This window comes from Suricata suricatta, chromosome 13 (genome assembly GCF_006229205.1).
Source record: "Suricata suricatta isolate VVHF042 chromosome 13, meerkat_22Aug2017_6uvM2_HiC, whole genome shotgun sequence".
Lineage (NCBI taxonomy): Eukaryota > Metazoa > Chordata > Mammalia > Carnivora > Herpestidae > Suricata > Suricata suricatta.
The window spans coordinates 73,444,167-73,463,748 of NC_043712.1; the positions used below are offsets into that span (position 1 = coordinate 73,444,167).

Here is a 19,582-nt window from a genome sequence, read left to right on the forward strand (position 1 = left end):
CTGCTCTGCAAACACTCTCCACAGCGGTGATGATGATCCTTTAAAAAAAAACCCCAAACTTAACCAATCACCTCATCTCCCATTTAACGCCCTTCAAAAGGTTCCCATTACCTTTCCATTAGATTCCGAAGTTCTGAAAATGACCTGAGGCCTCACCCCAAAGCCACATTCCTGCCTTGGTCTCAACCACGGAACTCAGGCCTCTACTTAATATGACTATTTTGGACTCATTTTGCAGGTCTCCTTTTAAATATTACTTTCTAGGGAGACCTGCCCCGAGTCCTGAGGTTAAATTCTCTCTGGACCTCTTGTGCTTTTCTGGACTACCATTTATGACTGTGACGGTGGGTGACACTATGTGCTTGCCTGTCTCTACCCCTCCTCTAGCCCTTAGTCTAGAAGGCTTAAAAAGGCAGAGACCCTCTGTCCTTCACCGCCATTGCCCCAGAGCTGATAATGCCTGTCATCCACAGGAGCTCTGTAAGTAGTTCCTCAAGGAACGCCTGAAGAAATAAGGTTATTCAGGTATCCAGGACCCTCCGAAATGATTCAGCTGACTCTTGTACAAAAGAAAAATTATTCATGGAAGGAGTCTTTAATAACTTTTTAATTTTTTATTATTTTTTAAAAGTCTATTTATTATTTTATTTTTTTAGTATTCTCTGCACCCAATGTGGGCCTCCACTGATCCAGAAATCAAGAGTTCTATGCTCTTCCAACTGAGCCAGACAGGTGCCCTTCATAGGAAATTTAGTGTACAGATTCCCAAATACATGTAGGCTCCTTATTGGAAATAGGACAATCAAGTAATTAGAAACTCTCAGTGCTTTGGCCAGCAGTAATATCTCCTTCGCATTTGCATTAGTGACCTCTTCTGAGCTATGGACAAAGAGGCAAGGCCAGCTTCATGCATATGTACCCTGTATAGCCACCCAGGGCCTTGCGCTGCGCTTAATACTCAGCTGTCTGCCAACATCTTGACATTTCTATTGACTCTATTTTTTTTTTAAAGATTTATTTATTTAAGTAATCTCTATACCCAATGTGGGACTCAAACTCATGACCCTGAGATCAAGAGTTACATGTTTTTCCAACTGACCAGCCAGGAAACCCTGCTGTCTTGATATTCTTAAGAATTTTTAAATATAGGACCCCACAAATTATGAAGCCAATCCCCAGTCCCATAAATTAGTTTGATTTCTAGAAGGGACCCAGTGGATAGTCAATTCCTATCTAAGGATGTATCTTTTTCAGCCAGGACTGTGTTTTCAATGTCTTGCACTTAAAGTCTAAGGTATAAGGGAGTTATATATTCAGGACATTTCCTTCTTCTGATATGAATTATGTCATGTATGCTGTAGGGCTCTCTTCCATAAAAATTAGAGTTTCTCACACTACAGGATCGCCTGGGTGGCTCAGTCAGTCAAGGCTCAGGTCATGATCTCGTGGCTTATTAATTAGTTCAAGCCCTGTGTCAGGCTCTGTGTTGACAGCTCAGAGCATGGAGCCTGCTACGGACTTTGTGTCTCCCTCTCTCTCTGCCCTCCTCTGCTCATGCTCTGTGTCTCAAAATTAACATTAAAAAAAAAAGAAAAGAAGAATTTCTTAGAGTCCAGAAATATAAGGCTGTCTTAGTGACTGCTATTAGCTAAAAGCTTTTAATGTTTCCTAAAACTAAATTCTACTCTGAACATGATCTACAGTAAGTCTCATTATTAAAACTTTTACTTAGAATTTTTGCTTGGAATTCTATTAGAGATTGTGTCAATTTCCCAATCAACAAGCATGGTTCATTGACATTTTATCACCTTAAAAAAATTAAAAGACAGGGCACCTGGGTGGCTCAGTCAGTTAAGCGTCTGACTTCAGCCAAGGTCATGATCTCACGTTTGGTGGGTTTGAACCCTGCATCGGGCTCTGTGCTGACAGCTCAGAGCCTGGAGCCTGCTTCAGATTGTATCTCCCTCTCTTTCTGTGCTCTTCCCCTGCTTGAACGCTGTCTCCCCAAAATAAATAAATAAATATTTTTTAAAAAAGTAAAAGACATGGGACCCCTGGGTGGCTCAGTTAGTTAAGCTTCCAACTCTTGATTTTGGCTTAGATCACGATCACACACGGTTCCTTAAGTTTAAACCCCTCGATTCCAGCTCCACGCTGATGGTGTGGACCCTGCTTTCGATCAGATCATCTCTCTTCCTCCCTCTCTGCCTCTCACCTGCTCTTGCTTGCACTCTCTCTTTCTCAAAATAAACTTTAAAAAAAAGGACATCAAGCATACTAAAAGGAGAAAAATGAAACCTGCAGAGTTCCTTTTTAGTTTTCAATGTTCTAGAACACTAGCGTAGTCACCTTTATCATAAAAATATTTTAAAATGCAGACGTTTCAATATTACAAATAGCTTCTCTAGTCACTAGAAGTTTCAGTTAATTGTATTGATGGTTTAGCTCACAAATGTCCAGAGCCTTTCCAAAATTGGCTACTTCTTTTCCTCAGGTAACTCTCTCCCCCAGGGGACATGGGGCAACGTCTGGAGACGTTCAGATGGCGGTAACTGTAGGGAGGAGCCTACTGGCATCCAGTGGGTGAAACTCACGACATACAGGACAGTCTCCATGACAAAAGCTTAACTGGCCAAAAATGTCAAATCTGAGAAATGCTGTTCTCAACAGATGTAGCATTTGCCACAGATGGGCAGCAAGGAAGCCTGACAGCCCTAAGGCAGGCATCCAAAGCCAATGTGGTTAAGCATACAGAGACGCGGGGCACCTGCATGGCTCTAGCGGTTAAGCATCCGACTTCCGCACAGGGCATAATCTCACAGTCCACGAGTTCAAATCCCACCTCGGGCTCTGTGCTGCACGCTCAGAGCCTAGAGTCTGCTTTGGATTCTGTGTTTCCCTCTCTCTGTCCCATTCCTTCCCTGCCCCCATAGTCTGTTTGTCTCTCTCTCTCTCTCTCAAAACTGAACATTAAGAAGAAAAGAATACAGATAGGCCCCATGAGAAACCCACCTGATGTATATGAACAGTCATTTGGGAACTCTTCTTGTAAGTCAGGGAGTTAGGCATTTGACATTCTGAACTAGAACCGTGAATAAATTTTTATTAGAATGATTCTTACTGGCCCATAAAAGACTCCTTAACCCAGTTCAGCTGAAGTGCCGCATACTTCTTGGAAAACAGACACAGAATCAGAATAAGTCCCTTTCAACACTATTCAACTGTTTCACACCACCTCACTCCACAACCAATGGACTATTCTACATCATGGGTCAGAATTTGTCATCCACCCGAGAATGCAATCCCCAGGTAGAGCAGTTTCTAAGAGACCTGACAATGAATGATGCACGAATCAAATTTGATTTGATCTCTTGTGTTTTAAGAAAGAGCCAATATTTAAATCAGGTTTTACCTAAAAAAAAAAAAAAAGGGAAGGGGCACCTGGGTGGCTCAATTGTTTGGGTGACCAACTTCCGTCTTGGGTCATGATCTCATTGTTTGTGGATTTGAGCCCCACGTGGGGCTCTGTGCTGACAGCTCTGAGCCTGGAGCCTGCTTCCAACTCTGTGTCTCCCTCTCTCTCTGCCGGTCCTCCACTCACACGGTCTCTCAAAAATAAAGTTAAAAAAAAACTTTTTTTTAATGAAGATTCTCCAGCTATTTAGGGGTCGGGGAAAGATCTGGCCACACTGGGCCGGAATTCCTGCATGGTTATGGGCAGGGAATGAATGGTCAATCTCCACACAGATTTTTTTTTTTAGCAGGTCCTTTGTAGGTCACTCGTGACTAACCAAGGTCCCCTTAGCTCCTTCATCCATTACCAGTTCAGTCCTTGTGGATAGTTGATTTTGTAGATAGCGGATAGTTCTCAGGGACAACATTTTTTTTAGCATTAAGCAACTAAGTTACAAGTCGAAAAAAAGCAACTTGTGGTTGGAAGTAATCTTATAATCAGTCAAGGATGAATTATACTTAATGAAGGATGAAACCCACCACAGATTTGGGGCCCGGGCTAAGGAGGTCCTTTCTGGAGCCAGTGAAGGAAGAACAATCTGGAAGGCAACCTTCAAATCCTCACCATGAAATGGAAAAATCAATGTCTTCCACCTACCAACAAAAACTGTGAAAGTACACTTGCAGTTTGTTACACTGTTTTTTTAATTGAGGAGTTAGCCATTTCTAAGAACTCACAGCTTCCCCCCAAACCTATGGCCGTGAACGTGTGGGAAAAGTCCATTAAGCAAGAGCAGATAACCACAGAGCTCAGTGGTTTTTTCTTTTTGCCAGAAGTGAAATCTGTTACCATATTCTCCGCAGGGGAGCCTGTCTGGAAGTGCCTGGGCGCCTAGCAGGTAATTTACACTGATCTCTAAAACCATTCGCCCCTCCCCCTCCCTCCCAAAACAAATCTGCCTTTCACAACAGCTCTGAAAGGGGGACAGAATGCCCAGAGCAGGGGACTAGTCCCCCACAGGGTGCCTCACCTACCACTCACCAAATTCAGGCCACAGAAACCTGTAGCCTGTTCTCAAGGAATCACTGCTTTCTGTGAACCCCGCAAGTCCTTCCAAGCTGGCCTCTTGGCTTCCTATTTGTGAAATGAAGGCTCTCTTCCCTCTAGAAAGAAATAAAGCAAAGGACGCCAAGGTTGCCAGGTGCCCACAATGCTCACCTCCGCCCGGACAGCCCATAAGGCCCAGCCTGGATCTGCAGGCGACCTCATCCACCGCCAAAGAGAAGTGTGGGGCCCGCGGGGGTGCCTGGGGCTCGTTCTGCATTGAAAGACGAAAGAAAGCGCTGCAAGAAGAAGAAGAGCCGTGAGCGAGGCTGCTTCCAGCCCCAAGAGCTCATAACCAAAAATTGGAAGAAACGGAATCAGAAACTGGGTGCTAACAAAACATGACAAAACACAAAACAAAACAATCCCCCCCAAGAACCCCCCCCCCAAAAACCTAGAATGTGTTTCAGAATCACCTGTTTTCCTAACAGACTCGGCAGCGCGAGTTTCCTGGACCCGCGCGCGAAGGACGGAGAGACAGAGGCGTGGGGGCTCCGGAGTCCCGGACCGGCGTCTCGCGGCCAGTGGCTTGCCCCAGGGCGAGTGATTTCTCATCATCAGTAAAAGGGGGGGGGGTGTAAAATGCCTCTTTGCAAGGCTACGGGGAGGATTAAATCAAGTTGGAGTTTTTGACACCCAAGGGACGGCAGCGAGTTAACTGTTCGCTCTATGCCTACCCTCGCCAGCAGCCAGCTCCTCCGATTTCTCAGCTCCTACCCGCTACCCGGATTAGAGGGGAAAGAAGGCAGAAAGTGGCTTCCAGGTGACCCTGGGCACCGGAGTGCCCGCCCCGGGTTCCACGGATCGGACCAGGGGTAAGGCGCAGGGCAGGCGTCCGGCGTGTCCACGCGCGCGCGGCTCGCTCCCACCGCGCGTCCGCTCCCTCCGGCCCAGGCTCCGCTTCCTCTTCCCGCGAGGAGCCACTCCGCTCGGGCCAGCGGGGCCCTGGCTGAGGGCCGCCTCCCTCCCTCACATCCTTTCCATCCCTCCACCCGCCGCCGGGCGCCAAGGCTGGCGATCGAGGTTGCGGGGATGGAGCGGGGGGCGGTAGAGGAGTTGGTTACCTGCTGCAAGCTGGCCGCCGGGACGCCGGAGGGTGCGACACCGCGCGGCACCTAAATCCCGCCGCGCACTCTCCGGGCGCTGAGCTCCCCGCGCAGGCAGACCGCGCCTCCCGGCTCCTGACCTCCCACCGCCCGCCACGCCCCCGGCCCCACCCCGCCAAGCCCCGCCCACAGCATCCCCGCCTCGCCCACCTCCACCGCCCGGGGGCACGGTGGTTGGGGCAGGGGAGGGGCTGGGGGGACAGCGAGCGGCTCCTGGCCAGGGACAGCGCGCCCTCTGGGTCTCAGTGCGGTCTGGGCAGAGAGCCGGCATCCTTGTGCTTCCCCCTCTGAGCTTCCTCAGGTTCCCCCCAAACTGCGCAAGAGCTGGGTAAGTGGCGTCTTTTCCTTGGAGGCAGGAAACTCGAGAAGTGCCGCCTTTTCTGATTTTCAAAATGTTTTGTAAAAAAGAAAAATGTAGATGGTAAAGTGTTTTGCATAATGCAAAGTTTAGGAAGGACCATGCAGGGTTTTTTTCCCTGATGAGCCTTGTTTGTTAAATTTAGTGTTTAAGAACTCATTACCTTCCTGTGTGTTTTCACATAAAAACTAAGACAAAAATTAAATTGTGAACCAATCCACAGTGCCCGGCAAAAGTAGAAAACACCCTTCTTTCCACCTTTATAACACATAGATAGGGTTGTGTCACTTGGGAAAGTTGGCCTGGTCTCCTTGGTAACGAGAGGAATGTTGTGTGTTCTTCCATACGACCTTCAGCTCCTGGAGAGCGGAACAGATTGTTACTCATCTCCCTATCATTTAGTCATTCAACACACACATATGGAAGTAAATGAAGGCAGGGCGCACATGCCCGCTGCGTCCTGCTGGAGCCATCAGGCAAATCTGAGGTCCTGAAACTGCAGGCTTGCCTGGTGTCATTCTTAGGGAAGGTCCTTGCTCAGGCTCGAAGCATGAACCAAGAGCAGGACCAGGCTGGCCTGGACCCAACCACTGAGTCTCTGAAGTTCACCCTCTTGGGCTTCGGACTTGAAGAGGTTAGATACCCCAGGGAAGGTGCAGGGGGGGGGGGGGTGGTGGTGGATGCTTGCTGAGACCTATCCACACAGAGCAGAATCTTCTAAACATAAATTAGCCACACCACATAAAGCACATTGGTGTGTTAGGAACCCACCTCTTCTGTGAAGCTGCAGGCTCCTAGACTGTGGAATATTCTGGGAGGATTACTCTGGACTCCTGTCCCCTTCCCACCTTTGGGCCAGAGGGTTACTGGATAGAGCAGCACGGTGGAAGCCAGCTGCAGTGACAATGGCTGAGATGCTATTGAAATATTCCTGAGGGAAGGTGAATCTTGTTTTCCTCAAGGAGATTCCTGCTCTACTGACAATCTTGGAACATATTGCTTTAGTTTTATTTAAAAAAGAAATTTTCTAGGACACCTTCCTGGCTCAGTCAGTACAGCATGCAGCTCTTGATCTGGGGGAGGTGAGTTTGATACCCACATTGGGGGTAGAGTTTATTTAATGAACAAAATTAAAGATTAAAAGAAATAACTTTATTACAATGCATTATGTGCAAGACTCAGAACAGAGGACCACACAGGTTCCTTTTATTATTTTTTTTAAGTTTATTTATTTATTTTGAGAGAGAGACTGTGTGCACAGGGCTGGAAGAAGCAGAGACGGACGGAGAGAAAGAATCCCAAGCAGGCTCCACACCATCTGCAGAGAGTCTCTTGCTGGGCTCTAGCTCATGAAGGGTGAGACCATGACCTGAGCTGAAAGCTAGAGTCACACACTTAACTGAGTCACCCAGGCGCCCCCAAACGAGTTTCTTTTAGACTATGGTTTACATTTTTTATCATGGAAACAAAAGTAGAAACCCAAAATATCTTGTGCAGAATTTGCATTTTGGTCAGAATCAGAATAAAAGTAATTGCAATTTGCTTTCTCCCTCTATTGCTAACCCAGATGACCTTTTAAACTAAGGGATTTAAGGAAAGACATTGAGAAGGCAAATATGCTGTGAAAACCTCGATAATCCATTATGAAACTAAATTCATAAATTTTATTAATTCAACGTTGGTTCAAAGCTAGGCCTGTCACTTCTTTCCACTAAACTAGTTTCCTTCACCCCCACTCGATGAGTTTTGTGTTCCCTCCCCCCCTGGGCTTATGTCAAGGGTATTTTAAGTTTTGGGGTTTTTTTTAAAGATTTTATTTATAGGTAATCTCTACACCCAATGTAGGCTTGAACTCACAATCCTGAGATCAAGAGTTGCACGCTCCACCAATAGAGCCAGTCAGACACCCCTTAAGTTTGTTTTTCATCATGAACACTGAGTGCTTAATATACCTGAAAGAATAACTCTTTTTAATTTCCAAAAGGGTGATCAAATGTGCTTGCTTTTGAGTTATCTCCTCCTATCACTGAACATTTATATCTTAAAAAAGAAAAGAGAATGTGCATATCTTATGTCCCAGCAATTCTACTCTTTGGCATAAAGTCATCAGTTAGATTGTCTAATGTGGTGGCCACAAGGCACGTGTCACTACTAGACCCTTGGAATTGTCTAGAGTGTATTGATGCATGTGGTAAGGGTAAAATAAAATACACAACAGATTCTGAAAATTTAATATGAAAGAAAAAAGAATTTAACAAATCTCATTTTAGGGCCACTTGGGTGGCTCAGTCAATTAAGCAACTGACTTTGGCTCTGGTCATGATCTCACGGTTTGTGAATTGGAGCCCTGGATTGGGCTTTGTGCTGACAGCTTAGAGCCTGGAGCCTGCTTCGAATTCTGTGTCTCTCTCTCTCTCTCTCTCTCTCTCTCTCTCTGACCCTCCCCTGCTCACTCTCTCTCTCTCTCTCTCTCTCTCTCAAAATTATAGATTAAAAAAATATTTTAAAAATAAATTAACTTTCAGAATATATTTTTTGGCCAGTTGCATACTGTGGGTATCCCATAAATGTAATTATTTTTAATGACCACAGTAACATAAGCCCATCATAAATCTTAGTTCCGAAGGTATTTCTGGATCATTTAAGGGGGTGTCCATCAGAGGTCGGCAGAAAACAGGTATCCCAGCAGTTATTTTTACAGAGACTAGAAGAAGTCAATTAAACAGGTAACAGGGGCTGAAGGGTACAGAGGGAAACATTGCGGTAACGGAGAGGTAGCGAGGGCAGGAAGCCGTTGTCGCTAGTAGAGCAAGAGAGAAGAAGTGGTGTCAGAAACTAAGAGCCGCCAACATGGAGAAGACCCCCCAGGAAGCTGGGACTCAGGCCTGTAAGGAAGGGGTGGTACCCAACTGGTGGGGATATTTCTGAAGGTTACGTGTTGAGTCCAGACCTGAGAGAGTAGATTAAATACTGGAAATCAGAGCCATCTGCTGCAGCCGGAGAAAAGAATCATTGCCTGGTGACAGTGACGGGCACAGCAAGCAAATGTCAAGGAGCAGGCCCCTTCCCCCGCCTCCTGGTCTCCTCAGGCACCTGCTACTGGCCTTGACAGACAACGTGTTTTGCTTTTGCAGAACCGTGGCATCGCTGAACAGAGTACCTTAGACATAAGCAGTGTAAGGAGTAAGCTCATGATTATAAATATCAACTATCGTAATGTTATAGATGCAGGCAGTGCTAATAAACACAGCTGTTACAGTGACAATGTAATTGCGATACATTTTTAAAAATATCATAATAAAACTGTGGTTGAAAGTACAACTCAAATAAGGGACCACATGCAACATGACCTAAGCCCTGTGCTCCCAGAAGGCGGTGATGGTCAAAGAAACTCCCACACTCACACCACTCCGAGTTCTGGGAAACCACTTTCTGCAAAGAACCACCACCTCTCCTCAAAGGGCTTAGATAAGACGTGAGGAGAACTCCCTTGTTCACCTATGACAAGGTCAGGCATGGCCTATCCAAATTCCCGTGTTTGTCTCATAAATGATTAACTGAGCCCTTTGTCCCTACCAACCAATCAGCACCAAGAGCTTGCTCATTTACTAAAACTAGATTCAGGGTTCCCTCCTTTCCCAAGCCTTTGAGCTTTCATCCGCCCTCAGGCTAAGCCAGTGGTGGGCACTGGGATGCAGAATAAACTCCAAAGGGTACCTGCCAAGAAGCCCTTCCTAGCTGATTTCAAGAAAACCTTTTGAGTGAGGGGCACCTGGGTGGCTCAGTCTGTTGAGCAACTGATTTCCGCTCAGGTCGTGATCTCGCAGTTCATGGGTTCAGGCCCCACGTCAAGCTCTGTGCTCACAGCTCAGAGCCCGGAGCCTGCTCAGATTCTGTGTCTCCTTATCTCTCTGTTTCTACCCTGTTCATTCTCTGTCTCTCAATAATAAATAAATGTAAAAAAAAAGCAAAACCAAAAAACCTTTTGTGACCAATTGTCTGATCCTGCCACTTGCTTATCCCTCTCCCTATCACCTGTGTTTTCTAGCCTTGTTGACTCCTCCTTATAAAAAAAAGAAAAGCCTTTTCAGACTTACCTTTCAGAGGCTTGCAGATCTTACAATAAGGCAGTCTCCCTATTAAAATCCCTCCCCCCCAGTGCCTTAATTGCAATAATTTTTTTGAATGAAGTCTCCCCTTTCCCTAAGTCCAGGTTTGTTCTTTGTTCTTTTGATAATTTTCTGGTGCTATGACTCAGCTCAGCTGTAGAACTCACCTAGGGATCTGCACTATCCCCACACAGGAAACGGTATGTCCTCTGTTCTGCAATTGGCGAATCCATCCCTGAGTTCAGACCTCCAGCTAATGCTCCGGACGTCTTGTCTATCGAAGCACAGAAAAGAGTTACCCTAATGCTTTCTAGCAAAAAGAAAATCATTTCCAGCAAAGATTCTTTCCTTGGCCTTCTCGTGAGGCCTCTTCTGTTTTTCCTGGGTTCGTCAGGCCACAGATTGTGAGAGAGAATTGATCAAGTAAGGCTCTTTCTCAGCTTCTTTACGGTTAATTTCTGTGGGTTAACTGTTAATCCCACAGGTAACTCTCTCTCCCCCTTCTTTTTTTTATGTTTATTTTTGAGAGAGGGAGACAGAATGTGAGCAGGGGAGGGGCCAGAGAGAGAGGAAAACACAAAATCTGAGGCAGACTCCAGGCTCCATGATGTCAGCACAGAACCTGACACTGGGCTCAAACCCATGAACTGTTGAGATCATGACCTGAGCTGAAGTCTAATGCTTAACCGACTGAGCCACTCAGGCCCTCCACAGGTAACTCTTAATCTCTCAGGTGCGTCTCTCTTTTTCCCCGACTGACTACATGTTATTATGGCAGGATTTTAATTTAAAATCTTCAAGAATTGGCAAAATTTACTAAAGGCAATTTGGAACTTCAGAGGCACCCTTGGGAACTTTGGGATCTCCCCAAACTGAGTCATCTGAGACTTTTCTCTCTTCCTAGCATCCCCTCCTCTTCCTTTCTATCACTTAACCTTCTCTTCAGCTGCCTTGAATCCTTTGATCCCTTGGCCACCCTTCAACACCTCTACCTCCCCCACCCCTGACTCACCCCTGTCAGCCCCTGCTCTCCCCACCCCAGTCCCTCCCACACATCGTCACTTGAGATTTGGGTCCCTTCTCTGCTCACCTCCTCTTCGCCCCATTGGGGAAGGAAGAATCTCCTGCCCTTTGTAGTACAAGATGGCCAAACACACAAAATTCTGTACTGGACAGATGAGCTTGACAGTTTATTAGTCACAGAGACTCACGCCCTGGGTGAGGAAGATACTGCATGCCATTCAGAGCCACAGACACCCAGGAAACAAAGATTCTGTGTCTTATCAGAATGATTTCCTGTTTGGTAAGAGTCTGTCTTCCTTGTTCATAGGCTGTAATTGGGAGCATTGGGTATAAAACCGAGGCTTTGCCTGGAACGTCGGATTGGCAAGTAATGCTCACTTACGAGACACTTATAAGAAGCTAATGTTGACGGTATTATGGGGTCCGTGCTTACCCCCTCCTGGGAAAACTGGCTTGGTACCCGGCTTACCGGTTTCTGATCCTATAGGCGAGTGAGGAAGGTCACTTCCTGGCAAGCCTAGGACCCTTAGAATGATTTGGGGACATTGACAACAATCTCAAGTCTATAGATACTGCAGGTGAAATGTGAGGGCAAGTTCATGGTTTGGCTTCCTAAGCCTTAACAAGTTTGTACAAGTTCAACCTGAGATTCCTTATAAAAAATTCCAGTGAAGCCAACCTAAAAAGTTTGTGTGCTAAATGAACATTCTTGCTGTACCTTTGTTAATAATTTAGTCAATCCTAATGAGGCCTGCCTTATTTCATAATCAAGAATAATGTTTCTTAAAAAGGACAATAAATTGGACTAGATCCTGTCGCCTTGCATAAATGGTCAACCTTTACAGATTTTCACTTCTTCCACTTTCCTCCAACATCTCCTGCTTTACCAAGAACTAAAAACCTGACCGCCCAGATTGGTATCGGTACTCTGGGTTGCCTCGTAGCTGGCTTTTTCCTTGAGACTCTGAAGAAGCACTGGGAACTCAAGTCCAGCAACTTGACCATATGCAGGTGCCAGATTCTTCCCCCTCCTGACACTGCCGAGGCCACCAGCAAGTCTGGTAAAATGCTCAGGTCATACATGCCCTTGTATGAGCGGTAACCAAGCCTGTGGATAACAACACCAAACGCTCTGACATCTCAAGTTTCAGAAACTCATCAAGCAGGGCTTGTATAATAGGATTTTCACCTGCTGGTTCCATTAACATTAAATTAACGTTAATATTTCTTTATTATTATTATTGTAAACACCCCACTCTGAAGAGCCTGATCTTTGTAACTACCTCTCAACAGATGGCTGAACTGAAACTATTTCTTTATCCTTGATTTGCTTTGGGAGGTTTATAATTACCTGCAAGTTGTTCAGTGATGAGTAATATTCATTCATCTTGAACCAAAGAGAGAATGGTGGTGCTGACCTCAATCAGAACTCATGCTCCAGAGAGGCAGCAATGCTTAAAGGGATCTCCCCACATTTCCAAGTGGTCCCCCTCTCCTTGCAATAATCCTTTAAAATAAAGTCTCTCCATCCCGAAATCTGGATTTTTCGTTTTGACAAAAGCTACAACATTAGTTTTGAATCATTAAAAAATTACTGCCTTGACTGGAACAGGGGGAGATGGAGATAGCAAATTCAGTCGTATGGTTTAGGGAAAAAAGGTCAACTCTCAAGGGTACAGAGTCCACACAGAATTAAAACTGAAATTTGTTTTTAAAACCCATAAAACCTATCTTAAAATTAAAAAAAAATAGAATAAGAGGAAGAAAAGGGGGAGGAGGCGGAAGAGGAGGGGAGGAGAAGAAAGCAAAGAAAGGATTTAAGAACAGGCAGCCTTTCTCAAAATGGTGACAAAACTAAAAATCTCAGAAAAAGCTTGATCCACTTCATACATTAGCCATGTTAAATGTGTGCACAGCAATAGATATAAACAAACTTAAAAGTCAAAAGCAAACAAGAAAATATACGCAATGGTACCCAAGCAAAGTTAATTTTCTTAATGAAGGCTTTTTTTTTTTTTTTAAACAAATCAACTCTTCACATAGGTATCAACATGCCTCTGGGAAAAAATGAACAAAGGACATGATCAGAGATTTCACAGAAGAAGAAACCCATATGTAAAGCTGCTCAACTTGTATAAAAGTCTATGAAACGCAAATTAAAACGAAAAATCAGTTTTCACCTGCCCATCTGCTAAGCCTGGTATTGATGAGGGTGGAGGGATACAGGCTTCTTAACTGCTGTTGGAACGAAGACTTGTCCTCTGCCGTCTGAGACTCCTTTGAATGGTTGAGGGTGCTGCAAATGAAGTGAGACAGGTTACCAGCCTGTGAGAGTTGTCCTGAGTAACAGAGAGAGAGAGAGAGGAAGCTTTATATGTCACCGTAACAAAAGGAAGGCATATATAGGGCCATGTAGCAATTCAGTGGGAAGGTACAGAAGATTCAGCTGAGCTCCTGGAGGCTAATGCCGCTGAATTCACACTTCCATGTGCGAAGGGTCAGTCTTTTCCCAATCAGGAAACCCCTTCCGAGGGGGCTATGGCAGGTGTGTTTTCTGGAGGCTCTGCTTAAATTTATTTATTTAAAAATCTTTTTAAATGTTTATTTATTTTGAGAGAGAGAGCGAGAGAGCGTGTGTACACGTGTGCGTGTGTACAAGTAGTGGAGGGGCAGAGAGAGGGGGAGACACAGAATCCAAAGCGGGCTCCAGGCTCTGAGCTGTGGATTCATAGGGCTTGAACCCACAAACCATGAGATCATGACCCAAGTCAAAGTCAGATGCTTAACCAACTGAGCCACCAAGGTGCCCTAATATTTCCATTTTGAAAAAGCAAAATAGGCAGAGAAGGACAGACATCATATGTTTTCATTCATAGGTTTAACAGGAGAAAGCTAACGGAGGACTATGGCAAGGGGAAAAGAGGGGGAAAGAGTTAGAGAGGGAGTGAGGCAAATCATGAGAGACTCTTGAATGCTGAAAACAAACTGAGGGCTGAAGGGGGAGGGAAAAAGGGAGAGGGGGTGATGGTCATGGAGAGGGGCACTTGTGGGGAAGAGCATTGGGTGTTATATGGAAACCAACTTGGCAATAAACTATTAAAAAAAAGAAAAATAATATAAATACACAAATAAGTAAACCAGTAGTAAACAACATTTATGTAAAAAAGAAAAATAATTACAGTGAGCAGATGCCTATCAGGATGTTTATCAGAAGTAAAAAACTTGAAAGAAGTACTTGTCTAAACGGAGAAGCAAACTGTGGCATATATATGCATGCAATGGAATACTGGTCTGCAAATTAAAAAAGGGAAACCTCATTTAGAATGAAGCCCGGAGGCCAGCAGGGGGCGCTCTCACAGTCTACTGCTCCCGGCCAATGGTAGACCCAGTGGGGAGACAGGGGCCTTCCTTGCAAGGTGGATGCTGCTTCACCAGCCAGTAGGAAGAAAGTCTTTCCTCTTCCCCTAGTCAATGAGAGACTCAGCCAATGAAACGCCACCATACTTTCAACTCCTCCTTTACTCCAATGGATGGACGTTCTGTTTGTAACCGTCTTCCCAGCATCCTCTCTCACCCCTATAAAAGCGCAATCCCCGCCTTTTCTCTGTGGACCCGCCTGTGGTTTTGCAGTAGCTTGTTTGTCCTGGATTGCAATTCTTGCTATTCCCAATAAACCCATTCTTTGGGTGGTAAATCAAACCGGCCGTTTTATTTTTATGGTTTAACACTACCTAGTTTTCAGAGGGAGATGGATTCACACAGTATAGATGAATTTCACAAACTTTATGCTGAAATAAAAGTGTCAAAAACCAAAGAGCACATGTAGTTTGGTTCATAGATATGGATTTGACATTCTGAACAGGTAAATCTATACTGACAGAAAGGGGAGTAGCTGTCGCGGGGGCTCGAGGGCGCTGGCCTTACTTTTTGAGATCATTGCAGTGCTCTTTATTTCGATCATGGTAGTGATTACACGGGTGCGTACATTTCTCAAAACCCATTGAACTATACACTTAAAATGGATATATTTCATTGTGTATGTTAGGGGAGAAAAATTAATTTTCTCGCTACCCTTCTAGATTCTTGGCTGAGACACCCTACAATAAAGAGTAGATTTACAGGAGGAAAGCAACTTTAATAACCTGTATGGGAGTGTAGCGGCCAAGGGCAGGCCATTTGGAGATGTGGATTATGCTGAACTGAAATAAATCAAAGTCCAAAAGACCCAGGAAGAAACTTTGCCCTCCCCCCACACTCCCTAACAGAATTTAGATCCAGGAAGACTACTGCCCCAGATAACTACATTAAGTATGAACTAGGTATGGAAGACAGGGTGGTACCTAGCAAGCCCTGTTTGGCCAAAGTTCTCTTGTGTCCCATTGTTTCTGAGAGACTCACCAAACATGTTCACCAAACATTTAGTCTTTTTCATTTTGCCATGAATTCCAGTCCCTCCCTTCGAAGTCCCAGGCCCCTATCCCCTTGGCCTTAGTTCGGGATGACGTAGTTACCTCTTTTTGCCTGACTGTCTTGGAAATCTCATGTCTATTTGGATTCCCAATACATACATACAAAACTAAGTTTGATTTTCTCTGATCTGCCTGATGTCAATTTAATCCATAGTCTAGTTATTTTTTTTAATGTTTTATTTATTTCTGAGAGAGAGATAGAGACAGCATGAGCAGAGGAGGGTCAGAGAGAGAGGGAGACACAGAATCTGAAACAGACTCCAGGCTCTGAGCTGTCAGCACCGAGCCTGATGCGGGGCTCGAACCCACAAACCATGAGATCATGACCTGAGCCGAAGTCAGACGCTCAACCAACTTGAGCCAACCAGGCACCCCACTTCTAGTCTAGTTACAAGAACCTTAAAGGACGGAGGAAAACTTTTTTCCTCCCTGACAGGAGATACCCAGGGAAAAAGCATAACTCCTGGGAATGGACCAAGTCATCACCTTAAATACCAATCACCAGCAAAAGATAAAAGTTGTTAGAGGGAGGGTGCAGTTATGGGAGCGACAGAAAAGGCACAGTAAAGGAGGTAAAGTTGTTATGCAGATTTAAGTGACTGTCTCCTCCTTGGATAACTTTCTAGAGTTTAGTCATTTTTCTCTTCCTGGTACACAAAAGGAGAGATCTTTACAGATGGAGATTTCCCTTATAAATATAAATATCTTTTACAAAAGATGCCCAAGAGGGCTATGTTGGAGTGACAAATTCTGTTCTTCTTCATGTGTAAACTATATCTCAATAAAACTGATTTTTAAATTTCTGTCTGAAAACACTAGAAGGAGTGAAAAAGGGGAGAGCCTGTGTTGGGCAGGGTCTGAACACACTGAGTTTGCAATGATGATGAATTCTTCAGGGGCAGAGGGGCTCGGGGCTTCTGGAAATATGCGCGGACTCCAGCATTCCCTCCCTAGATGCCACATGGGGAAGGATGGCTGGTGCACCCATGACAGTAAACCTATGCTTTTAAGGGGCACCTGGGTGGCTCAGTTGGTTAAGCGTCTGACTTCGGCTCAGGTCATGATCTCCCGGTTCATGATTTCCAGCCCTGAGTCAGGCTCTGTGCTGACAGCTCGGAGCCTGGAGCCTTCTTTGGATTCTGGGTCCCCCTCTCTCTCTGCCCCTCCCCAGCTCCTACTTTGTCTCTCTCTCAAGAAAAATAAATAAATAAATAAATAAATAAATAAATAAATAAATAAATAAATAAATAAAATGTACGCTTTTGGGGTGAGAGGACATCGGAGAAGTCGTGGGGAACTTTTACAATTATGAGGCCGTGGCACAGCATAGGAAGGGGGAGGGCTGGACAAGGTGGAGGAGAAACAAATGAACGCTGTAGCCTGGACATCAGGGACGGTGCAGCTATGCTAAAGGAGACGAAAGAATCAGTAGGGCCACAGCATATTTCCAACTGAGCACTGTAATTCTCATGCGAAAGGAACAAGCATGTCCCAGCTGGAAATTGTTTCTTTAATGCTGAGTTGCAAGTGGAGGTTGATGTGTGACAGAGGTGCCCTCTGGTGGCCGAATCCAGAAGCAAATGTATAAATATGGACTAGTTGAGAAATAGGATGAAAATCAGCTGTAGTTTAGATGTGAGAAGTCCATTTTTTTAAATGTTTTTATTTTTTTATTTATTTTTGATACAGAGAGAGACAGAGCATGAGAGGGGGAGGGGCAGAGAGAGAAGGAGACACAGAACCAGAAGCAGGCTCCAGGCTCTGAGCTAGCTGTCAGCACAGAGCCTGACACGGGGCTCGAACCCACAAACGTGAGATCTGACCTGAGCCGAAGTCGGAGGCCTAACCAACTGAGCCACCCAGGGGCCCCAATACAGTCCATTTTTACCACAGAAAAAAATCTCCTGTGCTTACCTAGAATTTTCTAAAATAAAGAGCATAACAGAATTCCATTTCCAGTCAAGAGGGAGTAACAGCGATCAGATGTACCTCCTGTTCAAAACAACAGGATCTGAAAAGTTACTTGTTTTAAGCTCCCCATCACCAAACCAAGACTTTGTGCAGTTTTGGTGCTCTCAGAAATGGAATCTTAAACCAGTCCATCAGGAATCTCCTGATTATCCCTAATTAGGTAATCTGCCGGGTGGACCCTGGCTTCTCCTAAAGGAAAGTAGCCTTGCAATAACCAATTTGCTTTTTACTATTTTTTTGGCCTAATATAACTTCCTTTTCCTGCTCTCTTCTGCCTATAAATGTTTTTCATTTTGTACAGGTTCAGAGATCCTTTCTATCTACTACATTGCATGCTGTCCTATTTATGTTTTTAAGTTTATTTGTTTTGAGAGACAAAGAGAGCAAGCCTGAGTGGGGCAGGGGCAGAGAGAGAGGGAGAGAGAATTCCAAGCAGGCTCCACCATGACAGAGGGCAGAGCCCGACACGGGTCTCGAATTCACAAATTGCGACATCATTCCCTGAGCTGAAATCAAGAGTCAGACGCTTAACAGACTGAGCCACCCAGGTACCCCCGATGCTGTCCTATTTATAAACCCTTGAATGAAGCCAGTGAGATCTTTACAATGTACTCAGTTGAATTTTGTGTTTTAACTCTTCTCATTTGAAATAAGAAATCGTACAAGATATATTAAAATGGCTTCTGAAATAATGGTTTTCAGAAATTGGACATCAGGCAGCGCAGGATAGGAATCTCTGAAAAATGGGAAGCAAAGGTGAGTGAGCCCTGTGAGTGCCCCGAGAATGTTCCCAGGCTGCCACTTAAGGAAGGGTAACTCAGGCTGAGCTCAGCAGGTTCCCTGAGATACAGAAACGGAGCAAGGAGGCCAGGGAGACCAGGGCACAGAGAGACCACAGGACACAATGCTAGAAAGAGAACAACATAGGGAGAGACTCCTAAGATCTGCAGAGGGTCCTTTGTCAAATCCAGCTGAGAATGCGTGTTTGTGAGGAAACTACCTGAGACCAGGAAGAAGCTGCCTGGAAGGAGCAGACGGAACGACGTCTCAAGCTCACGAAGAACTGAGAGCAGTGCCCGTTCCCACCATCAGAGGGGAAATTCTCGTAATTCAAGAGACACTAGAGAAAGGACATGGTAGGGGGCAAAACTATCCCCAGAGGAACAGTTGTTCTGGTCCTGAATAGCAAAACTGAAAAGTAAGCTTCAAAAGGATCAAACTATTTCTGAGTAACGTAACTGTGTCCCAGAAAAAGGCCAAGAAAAAAAAAAAAATATATATATATACTCATACACCCAACGTGGGGTTTGAACTCACAACCTCAAGATCAAGAATTGCAGGTTCTACTGACTGAGCCAGTCAGGCAACCCTCAGCCAGGAATATCTATAGGAGTCAAAATACAACCAGCACCCAACAAAGTAAAATTTACAATTTCTGGCATTCAATCGAAATTAACTAGGCAGGCAAAGAAACCAGAAAATATGATCCATAATAAGAAGGGAAAAAATGAATTTATACCAGTAGATCTTTCTAAATGATAATAGAAGCACATTAAAACCGTTTTGTAACTACATCCCATCTATTCAAGAAGGTAGAAGAAAGATCAAGCAAGTTAAGAAGCGACATGGATGATCTAAAATTGGACTTCTAGAGATCAAATATACCATCTCTGAGATGAAAAATACACTAGCTGGAATTCACAGAAGATTAGAAAGAAGAAAAGATTCATGTACTTAAAGAGGCAGCAATAGAAACTATAATAGAAATATAATAGGAATAGAAAATTAATCATAGAAAGAAGACTGAAAAAGTGCGCAAAGCATCAGTCAGCTGTGTGATCTCGTAGTGACCTAGTGTGTGTGGAATTGTAGTCTTTGCTATCTCCTATTAACCATTCTATTTCCAAACTATTTTTTCTACTGTGTCCACTTAACCATTAAAATAACGATTCTCATCCCTCAAACTTCCACCTGCAAACTAGTAAAAC

The 19,582-nt window shown here is 44.7% G+C and overlaps 1 protein-coding gene across 14 annotated transcripts in view; it reads right to left on the reverse strand.

Moving 5' to 3' along the window:
- The window catches only part of GCNT1 (glucosaminyl (N-acetyl) transferase 1), a 29,706-nt gene extending 23,980 nt beyond the window's left edge, over window positions 1-5,726 (reverse strand). For 3 of the 14 annotated variants that reach the window (XM_029919952.1, XM_029919945.1, XM_029919943.1), the window contains exons 1-2: window positions 5,623-5,726; window positions 4,496-4,617 (exon numbers count right to left, since the gene is read on the reverse strand). The gene's annotated coding sequence lies outside the window, so the exon portion shown is untranslated. Of the gene's footprint in view, window positions 1-3,012; window positions 3,083-3,993; window positions 4,069-4,495; window positions 4,618-4,672; window positions 4,798-5,622 lie in introns of those variants that run through there. The other 11 variants (XM_029919949.1, XM_029919940.1, XM_029919944.1 and 8 more) reach the window with 8 other exon arrangements.
- Window positions 5,727-19,582: the final 13,856 nt, after the last annotated feature.